Source organism: Nipponia nippon, unplaced genomic scaffold (assembly GCF_047370975.1).
Source record: "Nipponia nippon isolate SJK-2023a ecotype South Korea unplaced genomic scaffold, ASM4737097v1 scaffold_8, whole genome shotgun sequence".
In the NCBI taxonomy this organism is placed as follows: domain Eukaryota; kingdom Metazoa; phylum Chordata; class Aves; order Pelecaniformes; family Threskiornithidae; genus Nipponia; species Nipponia nippon.
The window spans coordinates 21,835,965-21,855,969 of NW_028262402.1; the positions used below are offsets into that span (position 1 = coordinate 21,835,965).

The following is a 20,005-nucleotide window of genomic DNA, read 5'->3' on the forward strand; positions in this document are numbered from 1 at the left end:
ACCCAGCCTGGGCGGAAGAGATGATTTCACTAGCTCTGTCCATCAAGCAACTTTAAATTTCTGCAACTCGTGTATTTCATTAAAAATGTTTAATTTATGTTCAGTTAGTTATATTGGATTAATTGCATTCAAGTGATTTTGGGTTGTGAGAGTCATTACAAACTGCGGATATAGTGTCCAATAAAATGATGCCCTGGATGAGGTTTCCTCCTGGCATTGCCTTGAAGTAGGTGTTTTACAGTGGAGCTTAACTAGAGACCCCGTGCTGATTGAGTCCCTCAGGACTGAACCCCTTGGTCCAGCCACTACCTTATTCCCTGGGGAGAGGGTGACGGGCTAAATGCTGAATGCCTCTTCTCCTGCTCATAAATGACAGCTGTGGCTCATAAACAAGAGCTGTAGCTCTGGTTAGAATCTGTAGGGAGGGAGAGGACAGGGGGGTTGGAGCCATTACCCCTTCCTGTGCATATACGATTGCCACCAATGTGTCCACAGGAGTCTTTGATCTGGAGGCCAACCTTGCATCTCCTGCAGATGGGCTCATCTGCATGAAGTACTAACAGTTTTGGGCCATCGATGCTGCTAGGCACCATTAGGTGTCTAAATTGCTATTAAATGGAAGTACCACTGCGCCTGCAGTGTTTCTTAGCTTCCTCCCTCCTGCGTTTAGGGTATACCTGGAGAAAGCAGAAGCAGGGTTTAGTTAGCAACCCTTGAAGAGGCTGCCAGGGTAGGATGAGACATTCCAGCCTTAGGATTTGCCTATGCAGTGTCTGTCAAGGAAATGATAGTGCCCTGACCAAAGGAAACAGTACTGTAGGAGAGACAGTGTTCAAAAAGTCCCCACTGCAGTCATTGCTGTAACACTAGTGTAACGTGAATCTACCTGAGGTTGCCCTAAACTAGCTAACAGCAACAGGGATGATGGGGTGGCCATATTACGTCCTCAGCTCCTCATGCTGCTCTGTGCCTGCAAAACCACCTCCGTAAGCTGAGTTAAACCTAAGTCGGGCATGTACCTGTTAGGCTACAGCTGCAGACCCAAACTACAATCTCTGGTTGTCCCCTAGTTTGGATAAGTTTTGCTCTACGTTCTGTCAAAACACAGTAGGCATGCTTGAAGCCTGGACGCCAGACAGTACCCAGCTCAGGAACCATGCCACTGGTGGGCTATGCGACCTCTGGCAAGTTATTCAGCTTATTCATTTCACTTGATTTTATCTGCCTAAAACTGAATCGTTTAGTTGTAAGGCGCTCTCCACTGCTCACAGAAAGCACCTCAACTTATCCCCACAACGGGTGGGATAAGCAGCTCCTCTGGTGGTGTCTGTCTCCCTACACTGACTGCAGAGCAAGCTTAAGCTCTTGAGAATATGCCCTAATTTTTAAATGGCTAAAACTAACTGAAGTGATTATCTGTCATCTGTAAAAACTGGGGAAGATTCCTGCATGTTTTTTCTTTAGCCATCTCCATACATACAGAAGTGAGAAATTTTGTTACAGTGCTGAACAAATTCCAATATTTTTGTTTCTGAAAGATAGCTTCTACCCTGAGGTGGAACAATGCTTTTATCTACTGACTGATTCCACTGGAGTTGACTAGAAAGCTGCAAGCACCCACACAAAAGTTGTCTGATATTCAAAGCCTTTACTAACATGAAGGCACCCAAGGGGCATGTTTACAGTAGGCAATGCGTGACGTTCTACCATTTGCTGCACACATTAAACCCAAAGAAAACATGCTTTTAGCAGACAGGCTATCAACAAATACCACTTATACATTTCGAGTACTTCTTTCTGAGAATAAGGATGAAGTAGTCCCTGTCACATTTGATTTTCATGTGTTTCCGATCATCTTCCAAGTAAAACTGCATTTTTAGCATTCAGCACTTGGGAGAATGGGTCACCTTGGCTGGCACCATGTTCAGAGTGCTTTTAGCTATCTTGTTTCAATGAGATGAGATAGTGACTGGGATATTAAAGTCCCTCCTTTTACTCCATCAAAATCCTATCTGCCTGTACAGCTAATGTCTCTCATACCCCTTCCTTGCTTTGGCATTAATCACCAGCATTCCAGCTGCTTTCTCATTCTTCCATGATGCCTTGCTTGAATGGGGTACCCTCCTTTGATGGACCAGGAAAAGCCTTCCTATGACCTTTTCCAAAACTCAAGCTCCCTCTTGCTTCTCGCTGTTGCACCCACCCATTGTGTCACATCTCCCCAGATCCTGATCTTGACTGGGGCCTCTAAGTGCTAATGAAATGCAAACATGGAGTACTAATTCCTCGTAATAACACATTCCTTTCTCCCGGCCCCTCAAAGCATGATTTATAACCTCTCAGACCAGGATAAATTTATGCCTTGTCTAGAGGCAGGAAAAGGGGTCATGTTTTAAGAGTAGTCTGACACTCTTTCAGCTAGCGCTGGTTCAAACAGGACTTTGCATCCAATGTTGACAAAAGGCTGGCCAACAGATTGCCATCAGCTCAGCGGTGAAGGGTCGTCTACGCTTGATGTCAGTGGGTTGACCACCATCCTTGACATGAATCTTAGGATGGGGAGATTTGCCTCATGGAAGAACCCTTCCTTCTCCACTTGCTTGAAAGAAGCCTGGATTGTTAGCCCAAAAGAGATGCCTGACGTGACAGGCTATGGCATATCAAGACCTAAAATGTGACAAACGTGGGTGAGTGAATCCTGTCTACACAGTAATGCACATTTTGAAGCCTTTGTGAGTCTTAACAGCTAAACTCAGCTTATCCCTGCTGATAACCTATCCACCATTGTGTCCTTTTACCTCATTAAAAGACTTCAACCTGCACGTGCGACAAGCACTGTGAGGATGTCCTCGAGCTCAGAAAGCTAATGCATTAATTTGGAAGGGGAAAAAAAAGCAATGCTGTCTGCAGCGTTTCTGACAAAAAAAACATTTTGCTACCCTGCTGGCTAATGGAATGTTTTAAATTGAATTATGAAGGTAGATATAGTAGCAAGTGGGCTTGTAGCTACCTGTAATTATTTTCATGATATTGATTACTGCTCTTTCTTTAAGCAGTAGCTCAATCAAAGGCAGAGCACTGTGGAGTTTCAAAGTAACATTTTTTTCCCAGCTGATATAAGTGAGCTTTGGATAGCAGCAATTGCTCTGAACTGATTACTAGAGATGGGAATAATCTGCAGCTCTCAGAGAAATCTCATGATACAAGGGCTTTACACATATTTGTGAGGAGTGCCTCTACCCACGTTTTTGGCATTGCATGTTCAAAACTGTTGTATAAAAGCACGAGAATTTTTTCTGCATTACTGATCCACTGGCACTGTAGTCCCAATCTGCCTGAGGTTTGTAAGTCCATGGGGTGAGGGGAAGAAAAAAGTCTCCAGTGAGTTAATTCTGATATTAATTTTTCTTTGCAAAGGATGCATAGTTTTTATGGCATATGGCCAGTACTCAGTGCATGCACTGTAAGTCTATTTTGCAAATTAAATACAAGAAACACTAACTATGGTTTTGTGTTTCAGTTAAAGCCATGTAACGGAAGAAATGTGGTGTTTGGGAGCAGGTGTTCATCAGAGCCCATTTCATACAGCCCATAACTAGCCCCAACACACTGCCTTTCCATACATCTCTAGCAGACATGGGCTTGGAGGATGTAGGGTGGGAATGACCGGCAGTGGTGAGGTAAAGCACAGCTGTAGACCACATATCTGTGTGTCATTCTTTATTCACCTAGTCAAAATTCATACCTCCTTTCTTTTCTGTAATGTTTTCTTCAGCTATACAAGCACAAGCTAGAAAAGCTGGTTTGTTCTGGAGTGCTATACCAAACCCCCAGCTTACTGAAAGGACTAAATTACATGCTGTAATGAAATTTGAAAATATCATGCATGAGATAACATCTGAAAACACTGCATACTCTACCTCTTTTTTTCCTTCCCTGAATGCAGAAACACCACACTTAAAAAAGCAACTGTAGGCAGTATGAACAAAGTCCCCACTAATGCAAATATTCACATGGCACTGAAAAACAATGAGATCTGCTCCCATCTACAGGAACTCCCTAAAGCCATTAACAAGAAGAAATATAGGAGCTATTGCATCTTTCAAAAACTGCTCTCTAAAATGTGAATTACTGCTGTAAGACTATCTTAAGGATCATTTCATATCAAGCAGATGCAACTTCATGTAATTCTGAGCTTACCTGGGGAATCTCTGACCCTTTTTTGTCCTGAAACAGAAAAATGCATTCTCTTTCTTTCTCCTGCTTTCCAAAAAACCCTCTGAAGTTCAGTGGCTATAGCAGCAGGACTCCCAGGTCCTGCACGGGTGAGGCAGTCTGCTGAGAAGAGCCCTAAGGGATCTCTGAGTGCAGACTGAGAGGGAAGGGCTTTGCAACCTAAACAGAATAGTCTCCATGCCTGTTTGAATTGAGTTTCTGCACAGCTAGTGTAAAATCAGAGGACACGCTCAAAGTCATGTGAGGTGACTAGTGAGATGCTTATGACTCAATGGAGACAAAGTCAAGTGGCAGCTGCAGCACAAAGGAAGGTTTGCCATTCTCACTGGAAGGCCACTTGGAGGATGTAAAAATGTCTCCTTATTGGACTGCAGGTGGAGACCTTTCCAGTCTCCTTTTGTGAACAAAAACAGTACTATTACTGGGGAGGAACAGAACAAATACTTCTGCTTATCACTGTTTTCTGAGACTAAGGCTTGAGCAAAGCCTACCTGCACCTCGTGCCAATGGAAGAGGACGGGACCTGCGTAGAGTGAGGGAGGGACAGGGGGAGAGAGAGTGCACACAAGCGAGCTTTGGGGTGATGAAGTGTGTGCCTCCAGAAGAAAGTCAGCTTTACTAACTCACATTCCCTCACTTGAAGCTCATTCATTTCTTTAAAAGCACAATCCAATTCCCCCTTGACTTACTCATGGGCAGTTTAAAGATGGCCAGCCCTGATCTGCAGGGTAGATTGATTTCCCATGTAACCTTGGCTGTAGCACTTAATCCCTCTGTCTCAGATAAACGATCTACATTTTCTTCCCAGTGAGTACTGAGCCTCTTCAACTCACTCTGACTTCCCTGATGAGCCCAACTTGCGAAGTACTTGAGACTGCAGAAAACCTTGGCATTTCTGTACTGCACTGAATGAGGAAAACTGCTGGTTCCAGCATAACTGTGGGCAGCAAAAGCTATATGGGTACATTGAAGGAGAACAGAAGCCAAAACCTGAGAGCAATCAAAAACTAGCCCCTTTCTGAACAGACATGAATTTCCATCTTACTAGGTCTGTAGAAGGACATGTTTCATGTCCTTCATACTTAATTGTTCCAGAGCTGAAACTGCATCCATGTAGCTCTGAACACACCAAAGGTTTAAAAAAACTACCAATACCAACAAGTAAACCTCACAGAAAAAAAAAATCCCAACTGTCTATAGGAGGCATTTATGGTCTATTTCATGGGGCTGCTCAGAATTTTCCACGTTGCTTTGGTGATGTAGTACACTAAACTGGCTGTTCAATCTAGTTATAAATTTTTTTCAGCCTCTGTCTTCACAAATAACATGCAGAGTAACAGATTCCTGGGACCTTCATAGGAGATCATTTAAGGAGCCTGCTGTTTTGCCAGCAGCTGGAATTAAGTGCTTACAAGTTAGTGGAATTACTCTCTGGCCCTAAGACAATGCTTTCTCACTTTGGCACTATCTCTATGGAGATCAGGACCAGCAAGAAGGAAACAGGAAATTGCTGGGTCTGCAAGATAGAAACTTCAGGAAAGACTGAGAGCACATAAACTCTTGCTGAACCAAGGCAGCGTGTCCATCTTCCCCCTACAACATGGACTCAGTGGCGGTTTCCCCTCACAAATCCAACCTTAGCAAAGCAAGGGAAAGGAAAAAAAAAAAGAAAAACAAAAACAAAAGACAGACGCTTCAGCTCGCTGCACCACCCGATCGCTTCCTCCCTGATAGGCCAACAGACTGACCCAGTTGGCAGGCGCGCGACTGTGAGACCTGCACAGCATCTGGCTCACCAGTGAGGGTCGAGAGGTGACACATGCTAAAGATGGCATGACCAGGAACAATTTTTGTTTGCTTCATTTAACTTTGAGATGGGAGAAAAGATGGGCAGAGACACACACAGCTCACGGGCTGTTAGTGAGGAAATGCAATTACTGCTTGCAAACACTACAGTTTCCAGAGGGGTAAAAAAAAAAAAAAAAGAGGGGTAACATGGGTTGTGGAAGAGTGCAAGGGTACATGGAGAGACCTGGTTGAAACTGGGCTTTGAGAAAAGGCATACTTTCCCTTTGCCACGAGAGATGTCAGCTTTCACTTTAGGGTAATGTGATAAGCGTCTGCAAAAGGTCTTTAGTGCCTTTAGAAAACATTCCCCACCCGGTGAGAGAAGACGTGAATGGCAAAACACAAGGCAGCGACAGGCCAGAAGGTCCCAACAGGAAAATTGTGTGTGTGGTGGGGAGGGGCGGCAAAAAAAGAAAAGAAAGGGGGTGCAGAGGAAATATGCATAGACGGAACCAGTGTGGGAAAAACAGGTCTAAGCCCAGGAATGTTAAACTGACAGCAAGATAGAGAAGTGCCTTTACTATTGAGGGACTCTCAATTAACCTTGAAAATGCCAGGAATGGGTGGGAGGGTCTGAAAACTTACAAGCCTTAGATTAAAGCAGACAGCAGATAAGGAGTTGAATGCAACTGCCGTGATAAAGTGAACTTTATCCAATGTGGAGTCTTTTGCTGCACTGGAGAACATCCCACCATATGGAAAAGCCTGGGTGGCCAAATAAACTGTAGGCAAGGATTCCTGGCCCACCTTGCTTCAGAGGCAGCACCCTGCTGTTTTACACGCTTGTGGTGCAGCAAGGTAAGGTAAATAACTCACTGGGCTAGAAATTTGTAACGGGCAGAACCCATGCGAAACAACCCATAATACACTTGGTAAGATGCGCTCTGTCACAGGGGACCTTACTCCTGTGTATCTCACAGCTCCTCCACAGAGCTCTGAAAGGTCTCTTCATGCTGCTGGGAAAGGACCATCAGTGCAGATGCAGAGCAGGCCCTTCAAACTGTAAAGGAGACTTAAAAGAGGAGGTGAAGCTTCATGACACAAGAGCTGCCCAGGGAGTCCAGTTCCTCCTCCAGTGCACAGCCAGGGAAGCCAATGCATAAACAAGAGAAATAAGCTGTTGGACAGGTGAAAAGCCATCTTCTTCTGCATGCCAGGGTGTAGATACCGCCTCCAGGAGAACTGATGGCACCAAACCACTGGGCAGGTCAGGTTTTCCCATTGGTGTCATGACTTTGCCTAATCAATGAGAAAGGGCCTATTGCACCATCCGCAGTTGCATTATAGCCTGGAGAGGTGAATGATGGGACCTAGCTGGAAACCTCCCTCCTGGCAGGAGGATCGGACTTAAGCTAGTAAAGTGGAGAACTTGGGCTCTTTTCTCAAGTCTCAAATGCTCTGATTCTGCAAGGCAGCGTGGGGAGCACCCTAATGCAAACAGCATCATTTCTGCATATAGCAAACAACCGTACTCAGTGATTTTAACTCAAAAAGACTTTTAATTTAAAAAAAGGGGAAAAAAAAAACCTTGACAGAACCAAAAGGACAAACACACAAAGATTATGAAGACAGATCGCTGTCCTTCAAGGAACTGTCCAGAGAGAAATCCTTACAGTATCCTGGGGGCCTGCTAGCTGCCCAAATCCAACTGCAGGTTTGGCATGGCAGTAAGTTCCCTGAGGCAGCAAGTACAGCTGTGCTTACAGTGCTCTCCCTGCCTCGGGATGCAAAATCTGGATTTTTTTCCCTTCTCCAGTCCAAGTCTGATGCTTTCTGTGAGGGCTGATCATGTAGTTCCCCAGTGCTGTAACCCACATTCAATTACTAAAATAAATAATAATAAAAAATCTAACTCTTATTAGCTGCAGTTAGTCTCAGCTCAGGTAGCAGGGCTGTCTTACTGCTCCCAAAAGCTATTGTGGCAGAAGATTGTTTTACAGGTGCCACCTGGTACCATCAAGTTTGCCTTGATGGGTGCATAGTGATACTGACATAACTATTTCCTTATCACATTGAGTATTGAAATACTTCCATCCCGTTATAACATGGTCAGTCAAAATCTGTTCTTACTCCTCTTTCCTCTGAAGGATTTTTCTTATTAATTTCAAGTATCCAATTATATTTCTGCAGATAAGTGCAAAATCTCTTCACTTCTTTAGTGCTATCTGTTCACAGAGATGCAAGGATAGTAAAGACTATTCAGCAGCTTATGAAAGGAAGCATCCAAGCTTTCTATTACAAATGATGTTTCATATAAAGTCAACATGATAATCCTTATCAGGAACCCTACTTCAGGAAAGCATTTCAGCAAGAACATACTTAAAACTGAGTGAATAAGCCCACACAAATTCAAGATAGCACTCAAGTACCTGCTTAATTTATAGTCACATTCAATTACATGTTTTTCTTTGGTGTCTTTAAAAAGTTTTTCTGAAGTAGAATGGATTTCAGCATGGTGCCTTTTTAGCCTTGTTGAAAGCAAAGCTTGCCCACTGAAATATCCCACGTTAAATAAGTTTGCAAGAGGAAGCTGTGTCTGCAAGCTTCCCTTGAATAATTCTCTAAATGTCCAGTCCAGGATTCCTGGCCATGCATTAATCTGTCTCTATTGCATACTCTGCAGTGAAAAAACATTTACTAGTTTACTAATTCCACAAGGAAACAAGCTTCATTGATTTTGAATCACATCTTCAAAGTCATTAAGGGCTTGTCCCCTCCCCATCCCCAAAGCACAGAGGACTATCTGTTTCTTTCCCAGTGGCCTTCTGCTTCATGGGAGTGGCCATGAGAACAAGCCATTGGAAACTTGAGGCATGAAAAGGGATGTGCTGGCCCTGAGGCAATTACAGCTCAGTCTCTTTAAGGAGACTGAGGTCCCTGGGTGGTGAGGAAAAGCAGAGTAGCAGAGATTGGCTCTTCCCATGTAATGGTAGCTCTTAGGACACCCTTTGAAACACAGACTAGTACAGAAATATACGTCCATTTCTGAGTCAAAAATATGGCAAAGGCAACTTTTCTCAGAAAACACAAAGGGTTGCTCACAGGTTGCCAAGGATCTCCTTGATATCTACGATAAGAAAGCATTACAAGGACGGATCCCCAATAAGACTGGCAGATATGGGAGATGAGATAAGTAAAGAAAAAGAATACTTATGAAAGACAGCTTCCTTCCTAATGCACTGGAGCTCAAATGGATTTGTCAGTTTACTTTGATATTTGTATTCTAGCAGAGATTTCCAAGGCCTCGGATTTTTAGGTTTTTTTAAAGGTGACTTACAAGTCAAAACAAGTTTTGAGATACAACCAGTAGAAAAGAAGAAAGACTTACTCTCTCACTATTAAAACTTATTCCTTACATTTGAAATGGACTGTTCCCCTTGGAAAAAGGTACAAGAAATGGTTAGACAGAGCTTCTGGGTCTCTTAAGCAGGCTCTACTAGACGATCCAGCCTCCTGCCCTGTTTTGGAGTTGCTCACTGAGACCAAGGAGAACAATCTTCTGCGGGTGAGTCCACAGGGAAATTTCCACGCTGCTATACATGAGCACAGCCACAGGACCTGCCTTTTCTGAAAAACACAGACTTACCACTTCCCTGCTTGGAATTTCTCTCTCCAGAGGAGAGTGGCAGAGAGAGACATTATTAGGTGCTTTGCTTGTAGCAAGATCGTTCGGGCTCTGTAAGCAGGGTCCTTTTATAGCAAACTGTCAAAGCACTTGAAATTCCTATCAAAGAAAGTGCTTTCTGCAGTAAAAGGGAGCCTTTTCTCATTTCCCTGCTTAATTTCCAGCCTGAAGGTATGAAACTGTCACTGTTTATAGTGCTGTTTGAAAATAAGTGTGTATGAAATGGTACTCACGGAAATCATATTTGTGTCGGTAAAAAGGCAAACAAGAATGGCCCATAAAACATGACTAGTGGGGCAAAACTGAAAGATTTCAGGTTGCCTAGCCTGAAAGGTTTTTTTCAAACTTTGGGCTGTCGTCCTGCTGGGACTGACTCCAACAGGCTTCAAAGGATGGTGCGACATGTCAGGAGCAGGCGCATTAGCGGGCACCAGCTCAGTGTGTCTCCAGTGAAACCTTCCTGTGACTACTGCTGCCCCTGCCTTGGAGCTCCGTGAACTGCTGCGGATGGCAGCCATGAGTGCAGAGGAGCAAGTGCTTACACCCAGGGCTAGTTCTGCCAGCCTTCTCTCCCTCCTCTGTCCTCACTCTGCAGCTTCTGCCACCATCCACATTAAAAGGTATGCAGTACTTCACCTTGGGCTCACCGGCAAAGCTCCGTGGCAAAGCTTCAGGTTACTGCAACGGGAATGAGATGCTGTCCTTAATTAATATCTGCTATCAACTCCATTTTGTAAAAATGAACAATAGTATACTTGTTGCAATAGGAAGGACTACCTTCCATCTATCAATGGCACTGTTTGTTCTGGCACTTTATTTTATTTACCTGCTAACCTTATTTTATTCAGCTGCTATTTCTTCAGTGAAGTTGTATTTTAATGTGCTGATACAGTAACTGTCATTTAATCAGTACCTGTTTTCAAGAAACATCAGAGAGGACTATGCAATAAACATGTGTCACTGTGCCAGACAGTTTTTAAATGTTTATGAAAAGGTTGGAGGTTTTTTTCACTTTAAAAGAAGTACATTAAAACAAGCATAACGTTATTTTTCTAGCCTCTAAAAAAAGTCTGGTAAGAAAAAATACAACCATGTAGAAAAATAAAATGTGTTCATGTTGAGACTAAATGGCACATTTCCTCCAGCAGTTAATTTCTACAGTCTGGTTATAAATCTGTCAAAAATCAGATTTATAATGAAATGCTAACAGATTCCAAGCAATTGCTGTGTTAATGGAGTAACTGTCATACTCATGTATTTGTGCAGACACAGACTTGCAAAAGGGATGGATCTGTAGAAATGAGAAAAGGGTTTAACAGCCTGAGCAGAGTGTGTCTCTTTGCAAGAGGCAGTCTGAGAGTGAAGGAGAACATACAGTCCAGATGAACATTGTACTTGCAACAGAAAGCCAAGATTTTTGTCCAGTGAAGGGAGGAGATGTGGTAACAGTGCATGCACAGTCACATGAGGGAAAACTTGTGACCAAAAAAAAAAAAAAAAAGCCCTGTTTACACATGGCAGCTGCCTTTCTAAGGTAAACCATTTTTGCTAAGGCAGTGCTATCCTTGGTCCCTGCTCTTCAGCTTAGAACATGCTCTTTGCTAGTATTTATTATTTCTGTCACTGTAAACAGAGCTGGGATGCTGTTGTGAACCAAGATGAAGGAGAACACCAGCCAGAAATGCAGAGTTCACAGGGCATGTAAAGGGCAAGAAACAGGTACACAGAGATGGGGATACAAGAAAACATCAAGAAACTCTTCAGATTTTTTGTAGGTTCTTCCACAAAAGAGAATATTCCAAGTAAAATGAAGATGCGTGGTTTACAGAGACCCCCTCCAAGCAGGGGGCAACATTTGAAGTGGCTATTTGAACAAGTGTTTTATGGAAAGCAGCGCCCAATTGCTGCCTGGAAGTGGGAACTGAACCTGCACCTATAGGGTGAGTGGGAGAGAAGAGGGGATAAGCTGTAAGGGGTCTGGCGTGCAATGAGATGAGAAACCACTGGAAGGATGCAGAAGGAAAGCACTGGTGACACTGGAAAAGCCTGGTGGGGTGGAGGTCCTAAGTGTGTGGGTAAGAGCAGAAAGCTATGCTTTAGTCGTGTCATGCACAAGGAGCCCTCCAGACACAGAGAGTCAAGCTGGGCATCCACAGAGCCTACATCTTTTCAACCTCTTCATTTTAAAGCACTACATGGGGTGAAAGGGTCACCTTTCTCCTGTAGACGGGGCCTAATCTTTTGGGTTCATTGCAGAAAACTTAGTGCATGTGGTACCATACAAATGACCTTCCGAACACTCCATTTCCTCCTAACACTTTTGAGTCCCTTTGTATCAAAATGAAAGCACATTTTCATTGGTAAACCTTTTAGAGGGTTTGCTTTTCCATCTTCTTGCAGTCTACAAACTGGATCGTTATGGTTTCTCAACTGCTGCACCTCTTTTATGGTTCCATGGGGTGTACCTTCAAGCAAAAAATCTGTGCTAATGAGAACCTTGAGAGTCAAATGTGTTACTGCCTCCTGCAGGTGACTGAGTAAACTGCCATCCACCACCCCACAGGAGAGACCCTGGGGATTGCCATCGTCATTTTGCTTGTCTGATAGCATTATTTCCTGGGTTTCAGCCAATAATTTAAGAAAGTCCCAAAGACAACCCAAAGGCTGGAAGAGAACTGTACACCCAAGCCCAGTGAAGATAGGTGTGGTTTCCACCAAAAAACAGAATGTGATTCACAGGCCACAATTACTGGGCAGATGTATCAATCTTTTCCATGCTTGTTCTAGGGTTAAGAACAAAGAGAAATTCCTGAAGGCCTCCAGGACAGGACAGCGATTTGGCACAAACTGGCGAAAGGGGAAGCTACCAAGTGCTCAGGGCCAATGTTTTAGGCGAACATTTGACAGTGGCAGCGGTGGAGCTCTCCTGAAGTTATGGAAGATGTAGGCTTAGCATTTATCTATTTAAAAATATTATCTTGTAGTTTTAGCTAAAACAAGACGATCGATAGTCTGAGACATTTAAAAACCCTGAGTCAAGCCTTCAAAATCCTGAGATTAGTTTAGAAGGAGAATAGCAGATATAAAAAAATCATTCACTCAGTGTTTTTATTGTTTTGTTGCTTTTTAGCCTTTGAGCCTATCTTGTATTGCAATGCAAAAAGTTAGGCTTTCCTTTCAAGTGAAACCTAAAATGTAGCTTAAAGAAAGAAACTGAATGCTGCAGGGATTCTGCCTACTTTGTGTGCTGGTAGCACTGCAACAGCATTTTACCATAGCCTGAGAAACAATGCAATCCACTGCAAAACTGCCTCTAAATGTTGCTTTCAAAGGATCCTTGGCTGCTGTACCCAGAGTGAACTGCAAGGAGCAAATTACCAGCCTGGGAGGTGATGAGGGTTTTAGTAACGACCAATTTTTTTGACTCTTAGGAATATTGTTGACAAGGTTGAGCTTTTTCACAGGACAAAAGTAGCCACTGGCTGATTTTCTCCAGGGCTGAGGAGTGCATGGGGGAAAGGACTCAGATGCCAGCCTGGCGCGCGTGGTGGCCTCGTGGCTGTGTCCAGGCAGCGTCGCATCTCTGTGCTGCCACAGCTGACCCCGTTGGCGTGAGGCTGCACCCAAAAGCTGTGGGGGCTGCTCGGGGGGAGTGGTGCCTCTGCACTTTCTGCCGTCAGCCCCCTCCTGCAGCCTCCCTTACCAATTTGCACCTCCAGAAACTCAGTAAGGTTCCTGGCACAAAGACCTGGGTGAATATAAAGTAAGAACAGTAATTCTAGCCTAAACCCATCCTGCCTTTCACAGGATGCATTTCCTCACTGGAAAATACTTCAAGGTCAATGAAGACAAGACAATGTTTGAGTATCTCAGGGCAAAACAGAATGATGTTTTTCTTTCTTTGGGTATTCTCTTACAGTCATGCAAAGCTGACTTCATGTCTTTTTCAACTTTCCTGTTGAATCAGAGACCTATGTCAGCCGTCTGCCTTATTTAACCTTGGTCAGCAGGACACAAACCCTAAATGATAGATAGTGCTGTGCAGACACTGTTGTCTTCCTCCATTTACTCAACATGGCTTGCTTCATTCCACCAAAGCCACGTATTTTGTTACCAGCAGCAGCAATATCATGGCAGCAATGAAAGTCTTGTGTTGGTAGTACGCCAGCGATGAGCTATGTTACAGTGTCCGTGCAATCTTTTACTCTCCCAGTACTGCAGAGATGACCTCTGGGTGCCATTAATTTCCATGGCCTTTATGAAACTTAGTGAGTGAGATGAAATTGCATTTTACTGTGCAAGGAGCCTGCTTTGAGACAAAAGGGCAAACAGGCCAGGAGGATTTATCTGCCAGAGTCACTTATGACTTGACTGAAATGAGAAACTGATCCCAGAGAGAGAGAGAGAGAGAGAGGGTCCGTCTCCTGTCTGACATTTTTGCATGATTTATCTGCTTTTATTTACATGCACCAATGAAGAGTGGTCCTTTGAGCACAGTTTTCTTTAATGCTTCTAAGGCTAAGAGCATCTATTTGAATTAAAAAGTTTGAGACACTGCCCGCATGAAAATGAGTGAATTTGAGCATCTAGATAAAAATTTTCCTTTTTAGCTAGGGATGAAAACAAAGACTAGCTTAAACCACTCATATATGGGGAAAGATAAAAGTCTAAAGCAGTGGAAGATAGCTCTGATTAAAGAGTTGACTAATGGAAAAATGACTTCACGGATAATAAAATCAAACTAAGTATAATATGAAATACATTTGCTTAACTTCTAGCAGTAAGTCTTTTTTTCTTGTTTTGGTCTGTTAGTTTTGTGTGGTCTTTCAGAAATTGGCTGTTGAAAAGGATCTTCCCTTCGTTACTCATGCTTATCAAAAAAAAAGTGGATATCAAAGAGATATCCATTAACAGATGACACTAGAAAAAAATAAAATAAAAAAATCTTTCATGCATTTTGCAAAGCTAGAAAAAAGTTCAAGTAGCCCAATGAACACATTAAACAATTTTGTGCTTCCAAGAGCATGAGGAACATTTTTCACTTCCTAAGTTTTATTTCCTAACTATTCATCAAAACTAGAGAAAAACTTCAAGAAGTCAGTAGATAGCAGTTAAGAACAATGTGTAATATTTTTAGAAGTGTTTGAAAGTAAACGAATTGGAAAAAGAGGTGGGTCACCATTTAGCATATATTTCTGTGCTTCCCTGGAAAAGAGTAGGAAGTCAGTTTTCCCTGCAAAGAAACAGTCACTGTCTTAATTTCATTTATGGTTTGCTCTGAATTGTGATGAAATACACTACATGAAAACTGGTAAAAAAGAAAAAATAAAGCTTTGAACTGAATAATTATAAAAATCTTTTAGGTATATTGTCAACACATACAGTTCTTGTCTGGTATATATCCTGTGCATGTCTATCAGACTGGTGCAGTATGTGCTGTCTGTGCCATGGACATCCACTAAGGTAGCAGAAAATTACCTACATCTGAAAAGTAATAATACTGATTTTTCAAGAAATTCTACCAAAAATCCTTTCTTTTTTACTCATTTAGTGCTCAGTAGTTGGGATAGCCACAAAGCGGTTCCTCTAAAATAAAAGATAGAAGCATTTTGCTATAGCATACTGCTGGTTTTGTTTGGACCAGCTCTAGACCTCTTGAGCTGGCCGGCTTTTCAGACAAGCTGGAGTCATCCTGCCTTGAAGCTGCCTTGAATTAGGGAGTCCAGAAATGGAAGTACCCAAAAAATTATCAGTCTGTCTCTAAAATTTGAGTTTAAATGCAACAGTATGAACTGCTAGTAGAATTACCCTGGGTCTGTCTTCTTGTAACTGAGATCAGTGTTTGGCCCAAAGTCAATAGCAGACACATTTTACAAATGAGTGAGAACAGGATGCCATTCATTACCTCCCATCTTTCACACATATTCTGTGTGATCTGGTGGAGTGTGTCCCATTGGAAAAATAAATGGAAGAGGTTATCACTTGGAGATAAAATGGGAAAAAACAAGTTTCAGGGGTTTCATCTTTGACCTTACTATAGCCTGAAATTTGCCAACTACACTGTGTTTCCAGAGGCTGAAAAAGGATTATGGCTGCCTAAAATGATACTTCTCCTGACTTTGTGCAGAGCTGAAGTCCAAGCCTGGCTCTCACTGTTGTAGCAGTGGACCTACCAAGCACAATGTTTACCCCTTTCTGTTTTCAGATCCTTTCACCCTCCCCCTGACAGTTTATTTTAGGCTGTGCCAGACCAGCAGTCCAGTCTGTCTGTCTGAGTCTTTGTTTCTCATCACATTCCTTCCCTCTAGTCCTCCTCACAGCCCTCCTGCTTCACCAGTTGAAGCCATTTCAGTTTCTTCTCCCTACCCCACTTACGTGCCCTTACAGCGTTGTCCCTGCAAGATGTTAGGACAGCAGGGATATTTTGGGGCTACAGAAGCACCAGACCTTGACAAATGCTGCTCCGCTCTGCTGCGGGCTAGTGAGGCATGCAGCAGCAGGGGACATGCTGGGCTGGCAAAGATGCAGCTTTCTTGCAACCAGCTTGAACAGAGCTGTCCTCTTTCTTTACCTCCAGGTATGAGTTTCTCCGGAGGGCAGGAGAAGTGTGTAATCCGGTCGAGTAAGAGAGGCAGGGAGGGTTCTTGCGCAGGAGCAGGCTCAACACAGTAACCAGACCCATCAGTAATTGCATCCCCTGCATATTCTGGTGTGCCTGGCTCCTCTCCTAGACTGAGTGCTCTCTGGAGACAGGTCTGGTTATATCTTGATACAGAACATGCCCTTGGTGTTAAATAAAGGGTCACAAAGAAAAGCCTCAGCTCCGCTACTTGCTCTGACAAAAGAGGCCTCTTAAAGTGTTTTTGAAGTGGTCCATTTTGCTAGGACTTCAGCAGCCTATTTATTATATAGAGCTTACTGCTTTGCATTTGAAATTGGAGATTCAGCTTTTCTGTGGGTTTCTTTTCTGTAGCTGTTACCTAGGCCTTTCTGGATTTTTAGTAGAGAGTGAATTAGGAATAAGTGACAGGCACATTATGAGAGGTAATTACCAAGTGATACAGGGCAAGAAAAGTGAGGCAATTATCTGAGTCAATTCCAGCCAATGAGATACGGAAGCTGAAGAAAGAATCCCGCTTTCTTAGTCTGTTAAATAATAAAGTTAATTAACCTTTGGGCTTCAACTTTATGCAAAACCTAGCCCAGACAGCCTGCTTAAAGCACTACCTTGATGCAACATGCACGTATACCATTCCCAAGGGGTACAAGGCATGTCCACTGGGAGATGGTGGGCCTGGGTCTCAATCGCACAGGCCTTGAAAAGCCCTGCCTGGAGTCACACTTTGGTGAGCAGCTCTGGAAGAGCTCAGGTCACCTGGTCCTGCTGTATTCAGTGCCAAGCTATGGTCAGCAGACCTGCAGGAGAATCATCCGACTGTGCACTAATGCCAGCCCTGCTCACCGAGGGCAGAAACTTTCTGGATGTGCCAATCCTTCCTGTCCCTCCTGCAAAAACCCACCCAGCTCAGTGCTGCATTTTATGCTCTGCTCCAGCAATGCTCCAGCCACCTGTGGAGCTGGTTTAACTGCCTGATCAAATGATGTGTTGGGTCAGCCTGTGCTTTCACACATTGCAGCCTACACATTGCAGCCTAGTAATACTGCTTCAGTCCCCCCCTTTATGATACATATATTTTTTGAGGAGATCATATCTTTTCTCTGGCAAAGTTCTTTCCAACATAGAGTAAAAGTAATACTTAAAGCAAACAAGCATGGATGCAGATCATGATGGTCAGCCATGATCATTTTATAGTGACCTCAGAGAAGGTGGGATTTTAAAGAGTCAAGTCAAAAGAATCAAGTGAAATTTTGGAGTTGGTGGCATGCTTTCTGGCAATGCTCTGTTGCAGGAGGAAGAGAGTCCAAAGTAAACGAAATACTTCAAGAAATTATTTGCTGACAGAATTATACAAAAGATGCTTATTCATGTAACAAAGAAAGAATAAGTACAAGATATATCTCTGGCCATTTACAGCATGTCCACAATTCTGTTTTTTTACTTCCTAAGGAGCATGTTCCGCCATTAATCTTACAACCAATATGTAAAACAGACTGCAGTGCTCTAAGCACTTCTGTTCTGAAGGGTCAGCAAACCCTGAAAAGGAAAAGATGTGTGGGAAAGACAAAAATGTGTATGGATCCCAGGACTTACAGATCTTTAGATCCTTTGCATACGACTGTTGTTTTTGTCCCTTGGAGCACTTAAACTAAAATGCTTGGTCTCCTGCCTACTAAATATAATGCCTGCAAAACTTTTATTAAAATGAAAGATCGCGCTTCCAGGTGGACATTTAACCATGTGGAATCACACATCACATGCAATTCCCAATTCCCTGCTCATGAGTCTGGATCAATCCCATCATTCCTTAGAATCAGAACACTACCACAAAAAAAATAGTTTGGCAAGATTTCATAGCTGATGTGAATCTTCCAGAATTCGGCATTGCCCTTGACTCTGGCTGTACTTAAATATTTCTTCAATTAAACCATGATCTCATACAGTACATTTTTCATAGGTGCTGAGTATGAGCAGCTTTCACTGAAACCAAAGGGACTGGCAGGTGCTTATTACTTCTGTTTAATTAATCATCTGCTACATTTTTTTCCAATGTTCATGAACAACAGAGATCTCTCATGGTAGTAGGAGTAGGTGGCAGTTATCAGTGAAAGATCAGACATCTATGAGATGGGGAAATCTGATGGCACATTGCCAAAGGCTTGCAGGCCCTTGACGTCAAGCACTGGTTTTGGATATCTGAGCTGATCAATGAATTTGGACAACTGAGCATTTGGACTAGCTGAGACTGCCCTGATCAGCCCTTTATGAAAATCAAACTGCAGTAGAAGTTGCAGTGAGAAGCATCTTAACAGCTCTTCTATTTTCTTTCTCTTCTGATTCCCATGCAGCTTCAGCTCACTGCGGTGACACTAAAGGTACACGGGGGTAAAAGAGACAAGGGACACTTTATAGCTACAGCACATCCAGACTCTCTGAAACATTGGAAAAAGGAGCTTTTCTAAGGTTCCCATGAGGATCCAGAGGCTTATGCTGTGATTGCTATCAGGGTTTCTCCTTCCAACATGTTAACAGGCCCAGAAAAAGCCCTCCTTGTAACTGCGTGCACCTATTTCAGATTAGATCTAATCTGGGCTTGATCTCTTCTACTGCAGAAAATGCTGGGCTGCATGCTGTCTTTGAAGGTACTGGAGTCTGAAGGGAAGGAGGAAATTTTCCTGTCATATGCAACAGATGTGATGCTGCTAAAGCCAGATGAAAAAGTGGCTGGGAAGAGAAAACCTCATTCCTCTTGGGAAGCAGCAGAAGCAGATGAAACTGCATCTTTCTTCCACCTGCCCTCTTATTTGTGTATGCCTCTGTGGAGGTGCCCTTAAAGTGCTGAACAAATGTGGACGAGGCTGTGGTGGAAGGGAAATTCAAATAGAGCAAAACCTTATTCCTTCACACACAAAGAACATGCACTGCTGGTCCCAGGCCCTATTGGGAGGGAATCAGACTTATGACATAGCTCTGGAGCCTTCCACCTCCTCCTCCTTCCCCTCCGCCTCCCCCTCCTCCTCCTCCTCCTCTTACTGACCTGTTTCTCCAGCCTTGCCAGACCTCTCAACCTGACTGACAAATATCTCAGAAGACTCAGGTGGGAGATGATACCCTCTCTGGCCATGGGCACCTTTGCATGAATAGCTAAGGCCCCTCATCAGGAGCAAGAGGGAAAGGACAGCCAGTTCCTGCATGCAAGATGGTAGACCTTTGTGCAAGGATGCTGCCACAGAAACACCTATGCGCCTGTGCCTGATATTGCTTCTTGGAAGGTGAGTCAACAGGCAGAGCAGCAACAGATGGCTCAGGCAGATAGGGCCATATACAGGGAAGGACTAGTGGCACTCTGGTGTGCTTTCCACAGCCCCTGTAAATCACATTCCAAGTATGTCTCCACCAGCTACAAGAAGTGCTGAAACCAACTGGCTTCTTCATTAGAGTGCTGGGAGTTAAGGTTGAATAAACACACACTCTTCTGCCCTTTCACCTCTAAACCAGGAAAGTAACTTTTCAGGCCTCCTATAAAGGGCTTCTAAGAGAACAAACCATCTTATTTCAAGGGCTTCAGTCTGTCCCAAATGCGATGTGCAAAACAACTGAAAGAGAGCAAGCTGGTTAACATCAGCTGGGCAGGAGCCTAGTGCCCAGTGCTCCAGCCTTCTCTGAGCACCCCAGCC

At 43.5% G+C, this 20,005-nt stretch overlaps 1 protein-coding gene across 7 annotated transcripts in view; it reads right to left on the bottom strand.

Moving 5' to 3' along the window:
* Nucleotides 1-20,005, bottom strand: part of NRG1 (neuregulin 1) — a 486,241-nt gene that overhangs the window by 34,465 nt on the left and 431,771 nt on the right. The window lies entirely within an intron of this gene.